Here is a 21,450-nt window from a genome sequence, read left to right as displayed (position 1 = left end):
ATTGCAGATTTTCCTGTCTATTGATGTCTGTTTATATTCAGCAAATTGCAGGTGTTGGTGAGTGAGAAGAGAGTAAGTCAGGGTACTTCCCCTCCACCCCCTTCCCTGCCTACGGTAGCTTTCCCGGAAGTGACTATGTATCCATGTTGACTCCTGCTCCTGGTAGAAAGCCAGTGTTCCATGGTTCCTGCTTGTCTGCCTAGCACCGGACAACCCTACCTTCTTGCTCTTCTTACACCATTTCCTCTCACCGTCCTTTTGTCCTAGGAATAATTGGTGTCTTCCAGCTGTTTCTAGTATTTGTTGCGCTTCAGGGCACTCAGTTTGGTTCTCAACTTTATCACTTGTTCAATCAGTTATGTTAAATTTCCTCTGTATGAAAGAACTAAATGGGTTTTTGTTCTTACTTCTTACAGTTCTTAAAAGGGGTCACATAATTCTCTTGTAAGAGAACAGAATTTCTCTGTTCTAAGTCAATTTAGGTATGGTCTCACATGAAGACAGAAACTTAAGGTTTGGGACTTCTCAATATTTCTCCAAGAATTATCATGACATGTTGTACTTTTGGGTGTTAAATGCAATCCAAAGAACTCATATTCTTATTGTTGTTTATGACATTTTACATCCCATCACTTCTGTAACAAATGCCTTAGAATTGCTCCTCCCAAAATACTTTTTTTTTCAAATTATTTCAGTTTTAAATAGGGGATTTAAAAATGTATTGTTGTTGATGAATTGGAATCAGAACTAGGACCTTTCTATTTCTGCTATGGATCTTAGCTATTTTAGAACTGTGTTTTTTGGTGTAACTAATTATTTTGAAAATATCTCTAGGCTGAGTATAAATGCCAGTGTTTAGAAGAAAATTTATAAAGATGTTGTATCTTCCAATTGAGTTCTATTAAACAATATTTCACTAGACACTAAGTGATTACATTACAGATTCCTTACTGCACTGTTCTTGAGATCCTTGCCATGGGCCCACCTTATAAGCAAGACTAGAAAACAATTACTTAGTTATTTAAATGGCTTACTTAGAGGGCATATGTATACAAAGGCTTTTTTTTTTTTTTTTAATTGTGAAGTTCCATGAGGTTATTCCCTTGATCTATATGTGGCACATTACTTTATCCATATTTTAAACATTAATGTAGTCCACAATATCCTCAAGAGTATAAGAAATCTGGCCACTGTGCTGAGCTGGACTTTGAGTGTAACCCAGTTAGACCCCAGGGAGAGAGTGAATATTAAAAGTAGCATGCACTAAAAAAGAAGTCCACTGGGAGAAGAGCAACATTCTGTTCTGCCTGGATCTGAGCTCAGTGACCCAGATGCAGCTGAGTGACCTTAGAGCTCCCAAAACAATTCCTTAACTTCCAGAGTGAATGGCAGCTGGGACTTCAAACTCAGAAAGTCATAGTTTACATGTGTGGAAAATGCTGAAGTGTTGGCAAATCACATAAGGACTGGATGCATACTGAGTGTACTTACACATGTGTTTGAAAATTTAAATTTAAAACAAATTAACATATAGTAAGAAAAGCAATCATGTACGTAGGTATATATGCAGATGATAGATAGATGATAGATAGATAGATAGATAGATAGATAGATAGATAGATAGATATCCCAATGTTTAAATCAATTACCTATGAGTTAATCTCAATATATTCTCAGTATTTGAGAATTCTCTCAATCTTTTTATGATATATACTCAGATTCTACAACCAAATGTAGCAAATGTCGAAAAGCCGTAAGTTGCTTCAAGGTGAAATTCAAAGGAAATGAAAGATTCCTCTACATGTTTTTCTCCAAATGGTCAGAGTCTCTCTTTTGGTACTTATGATTGACTCTTTATTCAGCATTAGAATTCTTCTCAACAAAGTAGCTGAGAATCTCCAGACTTATAAAAAAGTTCTTCAGATATGATATTTCTTTTATAACACAAAAAGAATCAATAAGAGCCAGCTCTTTAGGATTAGAAGATTCAACAAATACTGGAGGGGTTTAAAGGAGAGATTTTGTTCCATTCTGCCTGCCAGAAGGTCAGGTTCAATTTGATGCCACACTTCCGTTTTTGTGGTTATCTTAGAGCTTTCACATAGTTGTAACTCAGAAGTGGAATTCCAAACAGCAAAGGAATAGAAGAAGAAAAAAAGTTTCACAGAGTTCTAAAGGCTTCTATGAAGGCTGATTTCTCAAATAAAAATAAATAAATAAATAAAAAGTGAAACTAGGGCAAAGGAGTCTTAGAAGTTTTGGCTTTTGAGTTACAAGCACCACAGGAAAAAAAATATTTTGTCAATCTTGATCTAAATTTAACAGGCAGTGTGCAGGTGGTAGAGCATTTTGTCAACTACCTGTGGGTAATGAGGCATCTCTTGACTGCATGAGTTTGCAGATCTCTAATTATATGCCAGAAATTCTGTACCTGAATTGGAACTGATATCTGTCATTTTCCTCATTATCAGTGATAGTTGGGTAACTAAAACTTAAGGAGGACTTAACCTACATTTAAAAAAGTGAAATACAATTGTTAAAGTTGTTGTTTTTAATAATTGCCAAGTAATACATAATCAGATAATTTCCTTGTTATTACAGGGGTTTATTTAGTGTTCCGTTGACCCCTTAGGAATTATACATAGTGTGAAATGAAGAGATTTCTATAACAGTGCTTAGATTTGATGTTATTTAAAACTATATTTTTATAACAGCCATATGGCATGACTGTCTCTAGGGAAGTAGTTCCCTCTCTAATTCCTTTATGAATTGTTGTAGTTTAGTGATAATGAAATAATATTACGGTTCTCAGTGCATTCAGAAAAAGTCAAGATGTCCTATTGACTCAAACAATAATTTAGTGGTATCTAGATTTATCATTTGTCAGGGTCAACTTTGCTCTACACAGCAGCAATGTTCTGAGATCTTACTGTAATGATAGCAAAATGTACCACAGAGATATTCTGTTTTACTTGCCTCAAATCTCACATTTTCAAAGTAAAAGTTGCTCTTTGTGGGGGCACCTGGGTGGCTCAGTAGGTTAAGCCTCTTACTCTTGATTTCAGCTCAGGTCATGATCTCAGGGTCATGAGATGGAGCCCCTCATGGGGCTCCATGCTCAGTGGGGAGTCAGCTTGATATTCTCTCTCTCCCTCTCCTTCTGCCTCTCCCCTTCCCCCAAAATAAATAAATAAATATAAAAAAAATTGCTTTCTTTCTCAAATAACTACTCCATCCTCTACAGCACAGTGGCTGAGAACATGGCCCCAAAGCCCCACAGCCTGAATTTGAATGCTGGCCCTGTCAAGAGCTAACCAGGTGACCTTCTGCAAATTACTTGGCCTTTGCAACCTCAGTTTCCTTACCAGTAAACCAGGAATAATGATACAAGTCATCTCCTAAAATTGTTATGATGACTAAATTAGTTAATATTCTAACCAGTGTTGCTACTTAGGGAATAATAGCAGTGGTATGTACCTTGTCCTTCAAGCCAGTGACTTAGGGTCTTCTATCTCCCTCTCTTACCAAATCGTGATCAAGAAGTACTAGTTCTTTTCTTCCTTTCTTTTGTTCTTTTTTTTTTTCCTTTTTGTAATCTATCAGATTTGTCTTTTTCACATCTCCCCCCATTAACCTTAAAGTTGGGCGATTACAACTGATGTCTCTGTTCCATCTTTTATACTTTTACAAACCTGGTAAAGCATTCCTGAGATTTCCAAGCTTAAATCTGTTCACCGGTTTCCAATTGATTACTGCAGTGGTTGTCAAAATATTCAAAAAAAGCTTCATTTAAATCTTTATACAAAGGAACTCTTTCATGGGCGTTCAATACATACAAAAAGATAAGCACTGAAATCCCCTAGTTGCAGTGGGAAATGGTAGTAATCTTCCCATTCACTCTATTTTACCTCCTCTTGGTCTCCTACTGGCCATTAGGCTTTGTAACCTATTCGCATCCCCACATCACTACTCCCTTTGTCAAATAATCTTATCTGTAGAGTCCTATAACTCATAGTTCTATGTCTAATTTATACCACTTAAATTTTACGACATTTAATCACTGGTATGCTGTATTGCTGTTGTCTTTACTGGCCTCTGGGGGCCCTCTCCATGGTGCTACGTGTTCCTGGCACTGCACTAGTGACGAGGAAAGGAAAAGGTCACTTGAGTTAGTCCCTTGTGGCCCTGCGCCGATTCGATACCCAGGGCGCCGCTGGGAGTCAGGTCTCCCACGCGCCTCTCCTCGAGACTTGCCCGCGAGGCAAGGTTACGGAGTTTCCAGGACTTCCGAGTTCCCGCGAGATTCCGGCCCCGAGATATTGCGAGATCTGGCCTCCGGGGACTCGGTTACTGTGTTTCGGAGCTGGATGCACGCTGGGCGCCCTTCATTGCCTCCGCACATCGCTACCTATGGCCCCCGGTAGCCCTCAAGGGTGAAGTCCTGGGACTAATCAACGGAAACTTGCCTGCGGATTCCGAGAGGCCGGCCTGTGCACGCTTCGTTTCTCACCCGTGCCCCGCCCAGGGGATTCCGGGACTTGTAGGTTTGTGTGCCTACGGGCCAGTGCCCCTCCCCCCCATCAGTCCCTTTTCCTGTATTTAAGGGTTACCTGCTCTGCACTTAACGATGCCGAGAAGAGCAGGAGGTTCGAGTGAGACCGTGAGAGCCCATGCAGCCCTGGGCCTATCGAAAGTAAGGGAACCTGTGGGGTTCGGGTCCCCTAGGGTATCTCTTATCAGAGAACTTCCTGACCATTCCTGACCTTGCAGGAACTCCTAAGCCTCGCAATCCCAGTATGGGGAATTGGTAACTTGAGCTTTGGGGTGTGGGGGGGATGTGGACCTCGGCATTGCTGTGAAGCCCCCAGAAATGTCTGGGGGCCCTGTTCATCCCCAGAATTCCTGGACCCGAGGCCTGATGGCACAGTACCCTGATAGAGAGCCACAGAGCACTTTTCACTCTTGCATTTTCCACACATGCACTTTTCACTCTTGGTACCTGCCCCCAGCATTTGGCCCACATGCATTGTGGAATAGGGCCTGCCTTTGCTCACCAAACCATCTCCCTGAGGTAGCATTTCTCACATTGATCCATTGGTGAAGGGATTTGAATGACGGTTATCCTTGGACCATTTGGGGACCTCTTGTTTTTATTAGACTAAGGTCCTGTCTCTCACCCATATTTCCCAGTCCAAGATCCTGGGAGATCTGGCTCTGTGATCTCATGAAATCAGGGGTCAGAGGAATGAGCTACACTGTTCTGGAGCAGGATGGACCCTTTTATCCTGTGTGTGTATTAGTTGTAGTTATATATACCCGCAGGTGGTTGACAACCACAGGTAGTTGTGTGGCCCACCTGTGGCCAAAACTCTCAGGACACCCCTATGTTCCCAGCAGGGAGAGGAGCAGGGGGAGCCAGGCCACTGACCCAGAGCACCCAGTCATGCCCTCTTTCCTCCCTGTACATTTCCTACCCTTAGGCTTGTTGGATTCCAGGCCTCTCTGTACAGGGGAAGCTCCAACCCAGGAGGCTATCTTCCTGGAGCTAGAGTTTTCTTGAGCTGCGCACATGGCACAATGAGGAAAAGTGTAGTTTAGTTAGTTCCCTTGTGGATCTGTGCTGGGAAGAGACTCATGGCCTCTGTGGGAGACAGATCCTCCAGGTGTCTCCCATCAGCAGACTTCCTGCTAAGGAGTTCTGTGAGATCTGTCTTCAGTGGAACAGGAAATGTGTTTTGGAGCAAGGTGGCCCTTGGTAAAAAAATTAAAAACAAACAAAAACTGGACTCTGAGTTTAAGAACATGTATGGAGTTTACCTTTTGTATATTCCTTGAAACTTCTAGCATATAATTCTGTATACAACAGATGCCTGATAATATGTGAACAATAGATCATTTATGGTTCATGTCTGTTTTCTGTTCTCATTTGGGCCAAGAGTCACCCTGTGTCTTTTTCATAACACATACCTTTCCCTTGTGTTTCTTAGCCTTGAAATGCCTTCCCACAGTACTAACCCCTCTGGTCTGCCTTTCATTCTTGGAGGCAGAGTTCCTAGGAATATCTTCAGTCTGACATTAAGCAGCTTAATCCCTGGTATGTTAGCTTCCTATGGTTGCTGTGACAGTTTACTACAAGCTCCAGGACTTTAAACAACCCAATCTCTTATCTTACAGTTCTGTAGCTTAGAAGCCCAACGCAAGTCTCAGTGGGCTAAAATCAAGGTAATGGCTCTATTCCCTCATGGAGGGCTAAAGGAGAGTCTGTTTCTCTACCTTTTGTAACTTCTAGAGGCCATCCACAGACTCATTGACTCATAGCTGCCTTTCTTCACCTGGAAAGCCAGCATTAGTGGGTGAGTCTCTCTCAGATCTCATCATGCTGATCTCTTGTGCTTCCCTTTTTTATTATGAAGGACCCTTACATCGAGTTCACTTAGATAATCCAGGATAGTCTCCCCATCCCATACTCTTTAATTTAAGCATACCTGCACAACCCCTTTTATAAGGTAGGTAACATATTCACAGGTTCCAGGGATTAGGATGTGGACATCTTTGGGGGCCAGTGGGACTGTTTACTAGAATGACATTTGACAATAATTCTTTGCACTTTCATAATATGTGTACCGTTTTCAAATTCCTTTTTCTTATTTCATTTAATCTACACAATATTTGGCAAGGCTATTCCTCACATAATTTTCCTTACATTGGTCTTACAAACCTTAATTTATATATCTAGCATCATATAGGTAGTCTTAAATATATATGAGTCTCCACTATATCATAACTTGAAGGTAGGGATTCTATTTCATTCATTTCCAGACAACCTATAGCTCATAGTTTGTTTTCATTAGTTAAATTAGTGACTGAAGAAACTGAGGCTCAAAGGGGTTATGTGACTTAGCCAAACCAGTGTTTAAAATAATTGAAGCTACAGCTAGTAATCAGATCTTTTGAACTATGTATGAACCAAAATTCCTTCCAATTTACCCCAGTGCTGACAATGTATTGGTTGACCACATATCTTACCTTCTTTAGTGTTGTTATAGGGACCTGGAAAGGCATATTTATTAACACATTGGGAAGTGTATAGTGATAGAAGTTGCACACCATTATTATGGTAATTTTAATGTAAATTTCCCAGGGTTGAAAAATTTCCCAGAAAGAAATGAACGTGTTTGACAAAGAAAGGTATAGCAAAATCCTCAACACAAAAACCACTTATAAATTATTTCAGAATAGATTCTATTTCTGTCAGCATCAAATGTACTATAGTAGTATTCATTTATGCATAAAAATATCCGATGTAAGTAAATAAGTAATCAAGAAAATTAAGGATTCAGGTTTTATGTTGTTCTATCTAATAATTTGGTGATGTTGAAGAAATAAATAATGTTGGGGAAACTTGGAGTCTTAAGGAAGAACACAGATTTAGAAAAATTAAGGATGCGATGGTTTTAATACACTTACTAGAGCTGACAGTTGAGAAGCAGGAAACCTTAATATTAAGGGCATTATTTCCATATAATCTCTGTGTGTACACATCCACGAATTCTGAGCTAAAAAAGGCATAATTTGAGGTGTGAAACTTGTGGAGAAGGTCTGGATTAGAATTCCAAGACCTTTGGTGTTAGTGACTTTATTGTCACTTGAAGCCAGCTGGTTACCATACACTTTATTTTGTATCTCATTTTTAATCACAGAGCAGTCACACTCTGAAGAAGTGTATGCTTTTTCTGTAGACAAATAAGACGAGGCTTCATTCGAGGGAGATTTCTCTCTGGAGCTTCGCTGAACCTTGTGTTTTTCATCAGGATGCTATGAAGACCTATTAGGGCCTTAGGATACGATAAATTGGGCATAATGACTTCAGGCTCTGCCTCTTACAGCAAGGAAATGCCTCTGTGTTCACCTGTTGGGAAGGATAAAATGTCTTTGGTTTTGAAAAGAAAAGGAAAAAACCCTCTAAGGTTTGCATAATAGGCCACTAAAACAAAGTGATGGGATATCTTCAACCTTCTATACACACATTCTTTGCCTTACTTTAATTGACTTTACTGACTTTCGACCTAACTTGCTCCCTAATTCTCCCAGTGCAAAAGAGTTCATTCTCAATGAGGTTTTCTGAGTCCCTAAAACTCTTGGGGAATTTTATATCTAATAAGTAAGAGTATCCATTAAATGTATTTAATGAAAGTCTATAGTTAGAGTTTGATACATAAAGCACAATTTTTTACCCCCTCAGGAAATGATCCAAGATTGACACAAAGTAGCTCTCCAGGGTTAATCTTTAGGGAAGTTCTGAGATTAAGAGAGGACTTCATCAGTGATAATATGCCATTAGGATATGACTTTAATAGAATAACCATAATTTAAAATCCATTGTCTTAGTATGTTTAGAACAAACCAAGGCATTGAAAGCTTCTTTCTTTTTATTTTTCTCTTATGCTTAGAGATGGCATATAAATTTGCACAGGCCTCTACAGATCATTTTCAAAAGAAGCAACATGGAGGGACACATATCAAGCAGAATTTAAGATCAGGATGCAACTTTTATGAACTTAGTAATGTCATCATTTGTTTGAAACCAAGTTGTTCATTTTCTGTCACATAGATTTTATTCTGACCTTAATGAGAAAATAGCATATTCCTGTGTGTGTGTGTTTTCTTCTCTGAAGCTGTAATATAAAAAAAGCATAAATCAAAGCTGTTTTGACAGATGAACAACACAATTTTGTAACAGGATAGAAATTAAAAAAAAAAAAAGACTGAATAGCTGATAAAAGATGAGTCGAACTAGGAGGATTGATGTTAGAGCTGAAGGCACCATTAGAGATTAGATGCTCATTGGCTTTTCAGCAAGCCTGGTGACTCATTCTACATAAATGAAGTTTGTGATATGTAATGAAAAGCTTTCTATCTTCACTGCAAGCAAATTAGCAGGTATTTTGTGGCAGGAATGTTAATGTTATCTTGCATTTGTTTCTGAGCAGGAACACATTAACAGAGCAGGTTTGAAAAGAATTTCACTTTTATAACATCAGGTGCCGGAGGTATTAGAACAAGGTCACCTCTGTAAAGTAATGAGGGAAAATTAGGTTATAAACATGCAGTGCCTAAAAATACACTCAGTCTTCTCTGCAGAATGAATGCCATATAGTATCACCCCAAATTGCTAATTTTCTTTTACTGCAAATTATACTCAGACCCCAAACCGAATCCAAAGAGTTAACTAATAAGACAAGGTGGAGGGCAGTTACTGAGGCTTATAGTGGGCAACCGATCCAAAGCAATAGTGTTCAAATATCTGTATATATATGCAACTTTATAATTTATAAATCAGGACATTTGGAAGGTTTTATATAATAAACCATGAAGGTCCACATTATCTGTTTGGGAGAAATAGTAGAAAAAGGCAAATGAAGGAGAAAGGTAAAACATTGCCTATTTTGGAAGACATTAAAACTTAAGAGGAAGTTGAGTGGTTGCTGGGAATACTATCAAGATTAAGAGAGATGAAGAAGAAGATAGTAGGAAGGGAAAAATGAAGGGGGGGAAATCGGAGGGGCAGATGAACCATGAGAGACTGTGGACTCTGAGAAACAAACTGAGGGTTCTAGAGGGGAGGGGGTAGGGGAGAGGTTAGCCTGGTGATGGGTATTAAAGAGGGCACGTATTGAATGGAGCACTGGGTGTTATACACAAACAATGAATCATGGAACACTACATCAAAAACTAATGATGTAATGTGTGGTGATTAACATAATAAAAAGAAGATTAAGAGAGATGAACTAGAAGATAAAAATGACAGTAAGTTTTTCAAAAAGTAGGGTAATGGGAGTGTGAATGATTCTGTTCCTTTTATGAGTGCATATAAAGAGACATGATAAGTAAAGTGTATGCAGAAGGCCCACCAGATCTGGATAATCAGGTTTTGGACAGGATATCATCTTCTAGGATGGACCATTATGGCACCAATGACCTGAGTTTCAAGATTTGGGTAATCATACTTGCAGCTTTTCCTTGATTAGAAATCGACCTGCTGATGTAGTTCCTCGTCTTGCTCTAAATATACACTAAATTGTCTAAGCTCCTATCTCCTGGGCCATGTTTTCTGCCTTATTATTCATTTCTGCAACTAAATTAAAGCTGGTTGCGATCCACTTTGTTCTACCCAAATACAGTGAGACTATAGGGTGTTTATGGGAAACCAACACTGACCTCTGACTACAAAAATCCTTCAGAGTAATATAACAATTTAATTACTTAATTAACCAATTAACTATAAGCAGAAAGGTGAAAGAGTGTTTGGAATAGCAGTTAATAAAATTTTTGTGCAATTAAAATTTTATTTTGGTAAGAATTTAATTGTAAATGAAAATGCACTGCTGGTTATGATAGTTACTTCTTAAAAAGTCATGAACCAGGGTCAGTGACTATTTGATATTGGTTGTATCCAATCTGGATTTAGTGTGTCTGGAATCTAGTAGGTAATATTTGTTGGTCTAATAAAGGATTAAAACAAATCATCTAAACTTTTTATTTTACAGGCAAAAATCTGAGATTTGGAAAGATGAAATGACTTACCCAAATTCACAAGGTAACTACTAGCAAACCCACTTGAACCTAGGGTCTTTAGATTCTTGTTTGTTAAAAACCAAACCAAGGGACTCCTGGGTGGCTCAGTCAGTTAAGCGGCTGCCTTCAGCCTGGGTCATGATCCCAGGGTCCTGGGATCGAGTCCCACATCGGTCTCCTTGCTCAGCAGGGAGCCTGCTTCACCCTTTCTCTCCCTCTGCTTGTGCTCTCTCTGTCAAATAAATAAAATCTTTAAAAAAACAAAACAAAAACAAAAAACCAAGCAGCCAAACAAAAAACAATTTTATTGACTTGTGCACCATACTTCCCAAGCCTGGCTGATTGTTGGTGTCACTAACGTCCAGGCACTACTCCAGGACAGTATCTCTGGTGCACCTTACACCATGCATATTTTTATAACTCTTCTCCAAGTGATGCAATGCAAAGCCAGGACTGAGCAACACTGGGCCATTTGGAGATTCCATTAGAAAATGTTGCAGTTCCTTTAGCCCAGGATTACAGTGCTACTTTACCCAAGGTAATTCTGAGAGGAAAAGCATAAGGTTTGTTTAATGATTAGCATAGGAAGTGCCCTATGTATGTCTTTAATGTTTCTGACATGTATTCAGTTAACAGCAGGGCATGTACCAAGGAGAGAGCCAGTGTTAAGGTAACATAGACCTCATTTTTGAAGCAATCTTTAAAATGAGAGGTCTGGCAAGATGAAACTCAGAAAATAAATCAATGCTTGTCTAAAGGTTATAGAGTAACTTGGGAACTATTTGAGCTCTAGTGATTACAAGATCAGAAGATTAAAAAATAACCCTGAGGGTGTGCTTTAGGAACCATTCCCTCTGAAGATATATGGGAGATTTATGATTGAGTTGAAATCATTTTTGATTGGAAGTAACTCCAACCCACGAAGAACATGAGAGTAAAGCTGAAATGGTGGAAGGAACATTGTCAATATGTTCTTTATTTACATTCTAAAGGCTAACCATTTACCACTGAAAGAATAAGAACCACCTAATAAATTAATACAACAACTAATGGGAAGCCTACCAATCAAACAACTGCTAACTATAATTAAGACAGTTGTAAGGGATGGGACCAGACTACAAAGAAGATCAAGGTAGCCCTCCAACTCAAAGGCTTAGCTATGACTCAAATGTGACAAACGTTTGAAAAGTTAAATAGCGAAAGAAATAATTGACAATCTGATAGCATAATAGATTCTCAGTTATAAAGCACTTATATAGTCAAATGAACATTTAAAAATAAGTACTTTTGGGAGTTCAGAGGCAAAGAGAACAAAGGCCAATGACCATCTTCCAGATAAAATCCAAATGCCTTAACCTGGAGACTAGGTCCTTATTTACCTTTCCCTTGCCTGCTCTTTTAGTCTTCGTGTTCAGTGCTTCCCACTTAATGTAGCTTTTAATGTTGGGGGTGGGGAAGAGAAAGGACAGTAAGTGTTCAAACTGGCTTTTCTGACCTAGCCTTCCCTAGCTTTGTACAAGAGAAAAGATGTACATGGTTGCCTTTCTATTCATTATATTTACCAGTATAATTTCCTTGCTCCTCTTGTTTGATTAAAAACCTCCTCTGTCTATAAGAGGTGATAGATGCTAACTAAACTTGTGGTAATCATTTTACAATATATGTAATTCAAACTATTATGCCTCACATCTTAAACTGGACAGTGACATATGTCAGTTATATCAGTAGAACTGGAAAACACAAACACAGCCTTCCTCTTAAAGGGGGATAAATTATTATAATCAGTTAGAAGTCTGATCATATTTTGAAGGTAGTTACTTAAAAATTTCAGAATTTTGTCCTTTAAAGAGGAATCCTGCAAAACATAATGGTGAATAGAAAGGAATATAATGTGGTAGTATATTTTAGATACTGCCATACATGGCTTTTTATTTGCTTATTCATTAATTTAGTCAATCAGTCCACAAAAGTAGGTGGACCACAATAAATAGGTACTACTATGAGCCAGGCATGATGATGGCTTTAGGGTAAGATGAAACTCGTAAGACTTGATCTCTCACTGAATGAGGCAGTAATATTGTGATTGAGAATAAGGTAGGCCCAGAACTAAGTAAAATGCAAGATATACTATTAGTGTCATAAGAGAGGTAAAAATATCTGGCATCTCTCAAACCTGGTCCTCTTTCAGTACTTCTTATTAGAGAGTATGGGACCATCCATTCAGTTTGTTAAGTCAGATACATAGGAAGCAACGTCCCACTGCACAGCAGCCTCACCTCTTAGCCATTGGCAAGTTAACGACAATTTATATTCAGATTTTCTTTCTATTCTTTTTTCTTTTTTATTATTTTTATGTTAATCACCATACATTACATCATTAGTTTTTGATGTGGTGATCCACGAACCATTGTTTTCGTATAACACCCAGTGCTCCATGCAGAACGTGCCCTCCCCAATACCCATCACCAGGCTAACCCATCCTCCCACCCACCTCCCCTCTAGAACCCTCTGTTTGTTTTTCAGAGTCCATCATCTCTCATGGTTCGTCTCTCCCTTCGATTCCACCCCCTTCATTCTTCCCCTCCTGCTATCTTCTTCTTCTTTTTTTTTTTTTTAACATATAATGTATTATTTGTTTCAGAGGCACAGGTAGGTCTGTGATTCAACAGTCTTACAGATTTTCTTTCTATTCTTATGACTTTGCTCCATCTCCTGTTTTTCTGTTCAAATTAAACTTAGGTTCATCTCTCACCTACACTATTGTAGTTTCTACCTAACTAGTTTCCCTACATATGCTTCAATAAGAGTGATCTTTTCAGAATGCAGATTGATCATACCACCACACCAGTTACACTTCATGAGGGCAGAGAATTTGTCTCTGCAGTTCATTATATCTGTAGCAGCTAATAGCTCAATAAATTTCAATAAATTGTAAAGTCGGGGAAAATAGTTTGATGGAAGAGTTTTCAATATCGTGAAACTTTAACTCAACTGAGAGAGATTAGTCTGCTCCTCCTAGAGGGTGTTGATCACACAAAGAGGCTTCCAGAACTTAGAGAGCTGGCAAAATGCCATTAACAGCTCATAATGTCCTAAGTATATCTACTTACTCTATCGATACGTGAATTTGTAGATCAGTCTGTGAGGACAATATTTTCTACCTAAATGTTTATGCAAATTTTTATCCAAAGTCCACCTAAAGTGAAATACATGAAATTATGTCACAAAGAATGTCATTGGTACTGCATTAAACCCCTAGTGAAGCAAAAAAGAAATTTTTTTATGTTTATAGCATAGCAGCTCTTTACAATTTGGTCTTTATTTTTGTTCCCTCTTTACCTTCCAAATGGCACCCTGACTTCCCTCAGTAAACCACCCTTCCTCTACTTTCAGCCCTTGCTTATTTGATGGTATTTGACTCCTTTCCAACTTCTGAAATTAGGCACTGCATTCTCTTGGCCAGAGTAATTGTTTCGGGGGCTGGGGGGTGGTGGGAATCTCCTGACACAGTCAAAGCTAAATGAGTTATAATCAGAGATCTCCTGGGACTATAGAACTTGCATTTACAGGATATGAAGCTGAAGCCATTGCATCCATTTTGGCACCATAAGGGGAATTCCTATCAAAGAATGGAGCCAACACAAAGAACACAGAGCTAAGTGTTTAAGAGAGATCAGATCCTGGTAACATTAATGTGAGCCCCAGGATCAAGGCTGACCTGTTCTGTAGGTGAGCTAATCAAGTCCTTTTTGAATAAACTTGTTTGGGTTGGTTGTCTGTCACTGATAAACAACAAAGCCCAAACTGGTAATAGCAGCAGCTTCTATATTCCCTGGTGGCTGCAATGTAACAGTTCATCTGAGGCAATTGGCTTCAGCCTTGAAATGCGATAGATTGTCTTCTGGCCTGGGACGTGTTTTCTTAGTGAGTCAGACAGGCTAAAGAACTGTAGGCTGTAAGCACAGAAATTAAACTAGCCTCTGCGGTGCAGACTATGCCATGGCACTTATCTAGTTTCGCTGATAATAGGCTGCACCTGTTACTAGAAACCGTTTCATGGCCAAAAAGACTTCCAAAGTGAAGCCCAAGACAAAAAAGTGACCGCAAAATCCAAACTGACAAAGCATGGTGCTGCTTAACAGAAACCATTGATTTTATAGCCTTTATTGAGTAAACACTCAAAGTAGGACCTCCTCCATGCACATTCAATGATGATGTGGGAAACAGAGATAGGTTTTAGAGCAAAAGGAATTTAACATTTTATGATGCATTTTAGGTAGAAATCCGACTCCCCTTTTTATTCTCTTATTATTCTTCCTTTTATTATTTTGTCTTTTGCTTATTTTCATTGCTTCTGTAGAGAAAGAGGGGCCACCCGAGGGCAGTCCATACTGTGACATGAGGACCAGAGGAAGGTAAGAACTTGGCAGCCACTCAGCTAATCCTAGCCGGCTGTGTCTGCCACTCAAAATGGTGAAAAGATGAAGACAGCAGTTATGTCATCATATCTGCCTGTAAGTGGTTGTTTATGTGTGAAATGGTGTCTAGAGAGTGCCCCTGGATCAAAGGAATTTGGGACATGGGTGGATGAGGAAGAAACTTCAGGCTGGTAAAAGAGTAGAAGCCAGAAGCTTGGCTGTTTAACTTTTGCATCATGGTGCAGTGCTTTCTTAGAGAAGCTCCTGACGGTACATCCTCCAGACTGCTATCTGCACGAATTTAGGAAACCACGTGTCTGATCATGTGTTGGGAATAAATGAGGTGGCGGGCATTATTGCTGTCCTCATGGGTCTTATTCTCAAACTGTAATTGCTAACCCAAAATAACTTGAGCCAAGATCCAGTGAGAGATATAAGAAACATGTGATATAAAACCAGGAAGGTGGATGTTTCCATTGAGAGATTTTTCATTAAAGAAGTTACATCTAAACTATGACTTAAAAAAATTAAAAAAATGACCTGTGACTTATAGGAAGGGTAAGGATTAAATATATTGAGAAGAGAGAAAAGGATTTCTGATTGAATCCTTGCATCAACAAAGCTCAGGGGAAAACAAGTGAAGTGTTTGTCAATCGGGAAGGTAAAGAAAAGAATTTGTGAAATAATATGTTCTTAGCAAATCTTTTAAGGATCTTTTGGAGAGAATTACATAGTGTTTTTCTGTTATAATTTAACCTCATAGCAATAATTTCTTGTAAATAAATTACCTGAGGGAAAATATATGTTTTAATTCACACTTGGATATTTTTAGAAATTAAAAAAAATATATGGAGTTAGCTTATCATTTTTGATGATCTGTAAAACTTACTAGACCCAGAGGAATTCCAATTATTCTATTAAATTACTCTGTAATTGAACTAACATCTCCACTCTCAATAAAACAGGTTCTAATGTCCAAAGCAGTGTGTGAGCTATTGCTGAGTGTCTTAATGGCTCCTATGTTTGCCTACATACTCTCATACTAGTCTCCAACTAATTACTTTGTAAAGCACTTTGGGATAATTTGGTTGTGAATAGTATTGTATAAAGCAAACACATTTCTTCTCTCAAACATTGGCTCATGTTGGGAGCTGAAGAACTACAAGTGCTCTTTTTTTTTTTTTTTTGCCTTAGCAGTAGATATTTTATGTTATGCATTCATGCATTTTCATGTCCTCTTTTAGAATGATGTGTTTTCAGGACAGGGCACAAAAGCCTTATATAATTACTGGATCTATTCCTGCTGACATTGCCATGACACAAAATATTTATTTTGTTCTAAAGTGTTTTATTAATGAATCTGAAGTATTTTATAAATATTTCTCATGAAATACTTGTCCTTTTAATATTTATTACATTTACATGCAACAGACTTTCAAGTGCAGGAAGAATCTTGCCTCACAAAATAAATATCAACAAAGTAAATTTTCTGAAAATTGTTTAAAAAATTATAACTAGTGAACCGTGTCTCATCCTGTGCTTTCTTTAAGAATTAGTGACATTATACCAGATCTATACACATCTCTTTACTAATATTTTTTTCCAAGTGCTGGAAATGGGATTTAGAACGTGTGCCTGGAATTGGCTGTTGTGCACAGACACAAGGAAATAACTTGTGTCCCTGCAACTGTATGGCACCAGTGGAAGCCACTCTGGCTCTGGATTAGTTGTGATCTGTTCCAGTCATTCTGTGTGGCTATTACTTCCTAGAAACACTCTTTCATTACTACTCTTCAGTATTATGACTTTGACTTCAACTTCCTGTGGAAAAATTATGATTTATAATTTGCAAGAAATACGTGCAGTGTTTCCTGTCCATATCTGAAAGTGGTCACAGAGTTTGGGGAAGTATTTCACTCTCTTAAGTAATTTTTAGATAATCGTAAATCCATCAGGATTTACTGATAAAGGCTTGGTAATACTATCTTTCTACAAACAAACCAGGCTTTGAGAACTAAAGAAACAAGAGCAGAACGTAAATTGTGCCCTTTAGATGAAATGGTCATTATTTATGTTCAGTGATCGAAATGCATATGTATATACATGTCTTCCTCCTCTGATTGACAGATTTGAGAATCTCCATGCCCTGTAAGTCCATTTGGAGATGGAATTAACATTTTGTCCCTTTGATAATCTACTAACTGCCTTAAATGAAGCTTGATGATCCTTTGTGAGTTATTAGTGGATTGTTCAATGGTGCAGTGGTTAGATTAGTGAAATCTCACAGTGGTATAGTAAATGTATCCAAAGGAATCTGGAAATTGACGCATCTCTATGAAAGGAAGTGATATCTTTATTCTTCCCAATGTGTCTCATTATGTTCTTTTCCTTTTTATTTGTACCTACCACTATTAAGAAGATGTGACTGTATTACCTGAATTTCAAGTGGACTACTCCATGTGAGTTGTTTCAGGATATGCTTATGTTATTCTGGAGAATAATTATACAAAATTCTCAACTGTCTTGTGTACTTCATGTTAAAACCCCTTAAGATTAAAATTTTAAAATGCAATTTCATTTTATGAAGTTTTACATTTGTGATGGTAAGAGAATTCTCAGTGATGTTTCTCCAGCAGCAATCTTTATTTGGGTATATCACAAATATATGATAACTGGTATCGAGGGCCATTTGTTGACATCAGATTGCACACAAACCAAGTGCTGACACCAGCCACTTGAGCAGTGTACATGGTTTGGGAATAAGGTGTCATCATGAGCCAGTGAAGTTACATGTAACCATGAAATGTGTTCAGGGAGATTCACTTATAATGACTGGTTATCTTTGAACATCTTGATTTGGAAACATGAAATTTCAAGGGATGTTTTTATTGCTATGTATTGCTAAAAGTTTGGCTATTGATAAATAACAAAACATGCTATAAGTTAGACAGGACAATCAAAGTCAATGAATTAAAAGAGAAAGTCCAAATATTCTCTCCATTCATTATCCAATAGCCTAGAGACTGAACTGCAGTGCTGAGAGGCGAGTTGGGATTTTAACTCAGTATGACAATATGGCAAATGTCCAGACCAAGATCACAAAACAGCTGTTTTCCTCCATAACAGGGTGAATTATAGTACATAGTGGAGCCAAGAAACCTCTTAGCATTTGTGCAAAAGGTTCTTTTGCCAGCCAGGGAGCAAGCATCAGCAAGCACTGGCTTTGGAAGAGTTGGCATCTATTTAACTGTTTGCCCATGACAGAAGTCTTCACTATGAGAAGGTTTGCTAAATGTTTCCTTAAGGATTTAAGATGATGATGAGGACAAGAGCATCATAAGTGAAAATGTGGGTGGCATTTTCATAAAAAGCCTTTTTTGAGGGAGTTCTTATGTGATCTAAAGGTGGTTCTCAAAGATAACATCATTAGTGCCTGAAATGTATTACATTAATATAATCAAATCTGAAAACTAGGAAACCATTAGGAGACATCATCATCAAAGTCAGAAAACTGGAGCCCACATGAAGTTATACTTCATCTCTGAGAAGGAGACTTAATGACCTCCCATAAAATAGTAATAAGATGTGGAGGTCATGCTGATCATACTCCAGAAACTTTAAAAAAAATATATCAAATAAGGGGTTTGGTTACTCATTGCAGGAATTTTCAAAGAATGGGAAAAATGGAGGCATTTAACTATGGTGAAAATATTATTCTTCCTGGAGATAAATCTGAAAGACAGCTAAAAAATATGACCTCAAATGGACAGTAGTCAAAGGTGGTTATTACACCTTTCCTTTTAGCAAAGTCTGGACTGAGGGCTCCTGGAGCAGAAGTGGTAGATTGTACTTTATATCCCCAGTCACAGTGACCAGTGTTACTTGAATTGACTTTCCTAAGGACATATATTTCTTTCTCATAACTACTTTCAATTTATAGAATTGACACAGAATCTCAAGGCAAATACTAAAGATAGAATCGACATGAATAGCATTTTTCTTAATAATCTTTTCTTCTAATTTGTAGTTCTCTAGGTCATCTATGAAACTTTTTAGAAGTATATATGGATAGTTCTCAGCCTCTGGACATTCTAATTCAGAAATTTGGAGATGGGATGAAATTTCTTTATTTTAAAAAGGTTCATGGAATTTTGAGGTATTACATGATCCCTGAATTGCAGAGATTGCATATTTTCCTTTGAGAACTCAAGCTCTTTATGAGTAAGGATGGGTTTTGTGTGCCAGTGCTTTGACTTCTGTAAGAACATGTTGCAACTCTATTGAAGCCAAGCCACACCTAGCAAAAAACAACTGCAGACAGCCTGTGCTCATTTTATCCCACATCTACCTTTTACCCAAATGCACTTCAAAACCAGTCTTGACTGCTTCGTTGTACTCTTGCTCTGTTCATCTGACAAACCTTTTGAGTATAGCCTCTCAGTTCAGTGAACTAATAATTTGCATGTCCTGGCTGGTCACTGTATATTCTTCTTGTAGTTATAGTACATTTTATCTTTCCTGGTTAGATAATCCTGGGAATGGTGTCTAAGTAACAGACTCCTTTGTTTAGTTTTCATGGGTGCTTACAGAATTAAGAGCAGGGTGTGTTATCATTCCTAACAGTCTGTTATGATCCTTTGTATTTCTGTGGTATCAATTGTAACTTGTCTCATATTTCTGATTTTCTTTATTTGAGTCCTCTGTCTTCTTTTCTTGGTGAATCTAGCTAAAGGCTTGCCAAATTTGTTTATCTTTTCAGAGAATCAGCTCTTAGTTTTATTGATCATCTTTACTACCTTTTCAGTTTCCATTTCAGTTATTTTTGCTCTAATATTTATTATTTCCTTCCTTCTAATTGCTGTGGACTTTGTTCTTTTTCTAGTTCCTTGAGGTATAAAGTTATTTATTTGAGACTGTTTCTTGAGGTAAACATTTATTGCTATGAACTTCCCTCTTAGAACTGCTTTTGCTACATCACACAAATTTTAGTATATTTTCATTTGCATTTGTCTTGAGGTTTTTTTTTTAATTTCTTCTTTGATTTCTTTGTTTAGTAGCATGTTGCTTAATATCCACATATTTGTGAACTTTCCAGTTTTTTTCCATGTAATTAATTTCTAGTTTCATACCATTGTGGTTGGAAATGATGCTTGATATAATTTCAGTCCTCTTAAATTTATTAAGACTTGTTTTATGGCTTAACATATGATCTGTCCTGGGGCACCTGGGTGTCTCCCACTCCCCCTGCTTTTGTTCCCTCTCTCGCTGTCTCTCTGTCAGATAAATAAATAAAATCTTAAAAAAAAAAATATGATCTATCCTGGAAAATGTTCTGTGTGCACTTGAAAAGTATGTGTGTTTTATTGCCTTTGGATGGAATGTTGTGTGTATATGTGAAGTCTGTCTGGTCTAATGTGTCATTCAAGTCCAGTGTTTCCTTACTGGTTTTCTAACTAGATGATCTATCCTTTGATGTAAGTAGGTATAACCTACTATTATTATATTGCTGTCTATTTCTCCCTTTAGGTCTGTTAGTATTTGCCTTACATATTTAGGTGCTCCTATGTCAGATGCATAAATATTTATAAATGACACATCCTCTTTTTGGATTGACCTCTTTATCATTTATATGACATCCATCTTTATTATTACAGCCTTTGTTTTAAAGTCAGTTTTGTTTGATATTCTTCAGCTATACTACTTCAGCTTTCTTTTGGTTTCCATTTGCATAGAATATCTTTTTCCATCTCTTCACTTTTAGCCTGTGTCTTTTTTTTTTATTCTTATGTTAATCCCCATACATTACATCATTAGTTTTAGATGAAGTGTTCCATGATTCATTGTTTGTGCATAACACCCAGTGCTCCATGCAGAATGTGCCCTCCTCAATACCCACCACCAGGCTAACCCATCCTCCCACCTCCCTCCCCTCTAGAACCCTGTTTGTTTTTCAGAGTCCATCGTCTCTCATGGTTTGTCTACCCCTCCGATTTCCCCTACTTCATTCTTCCCCTCCCGCTACCTTCTTCTTCTTTTTTTTTTCTTAACATATATTGCATTATTTGTTTCAGAGGTACAGATCTGAGATTCAACAGTCTTGCACAATTCACAGCGCTTACCAGAGCACATACCCTCCCCAGTGTCTATCACCCAGTTACCCCATCCCTCCCACCCCACCCCCCACTCCAACAACACTCAGTTTGTTTCCTGCGATTAAGAATTCCTCATATCAGTGAGATCATATGATACATGTCTTTCTCTGTTTGACTTATTTCACTCAACATAATACCCTCCATTAGCCTGTGTCTTTACATCTAAAGTGAGTCTCTTATAGGCAGCAGCATATAGCTGGTCTTCTTTTGTTTTGTTTTTTCTTTTTTATCCATTCAGCCACTCTATGTCTTTTGATTGGAGTTTATTTACATTTAAAGTAATTGTGGATAGGTTTGTGCTTATT

The 21,450-nt window shown here is 37.9% G+C and overlaps 1 long non-coding RNA gene across 1 annotated transcript in view; it reads left to right on the top strand.

Annotated features, from left to right (window-relative positions):
• The window catches only part of LOC118003047, a 452,014-nt gene that overhangs the window by 264,628 nt on the left and 165,936 nt on the right, over nt 1–21,450 (top strand). Inside the window, exons 2-4 of the long non-coding RNA XR_004677248.1 lie at nt 10,548–10,597; nt 14,936–14,990; nt 17,413–17,452. This is a non-coding gene — a long non-coding RNA (uncharacterized LOC118003047). The remainder of the gene's footprint in view (nt 1–10,547; nt 10,598–14,935; nt 14,991–17,412; nt 17,453–21,450) is intronic.

This window comes from Mirounga leonina, unplaced genomic scaffold (assembly GCF_011800145.1).
Source record: "Mirounga leonina isolate KUSES-001 unplaced genomic scaffold, KU_Mleo_1.0 Mir_91, whole genome shotgun sequence".
Classification (NCBI taxonomy): Eukaryota; Metazoa; Chordata; class Mammalia; order Carnivora; family Phocidae; genus Mirounga; species Mirounga leonina.
Note: the sequence above shows the minus strand (reverse complement) of the source record. Positions and strands in the feature narration are given on the sequence as shown.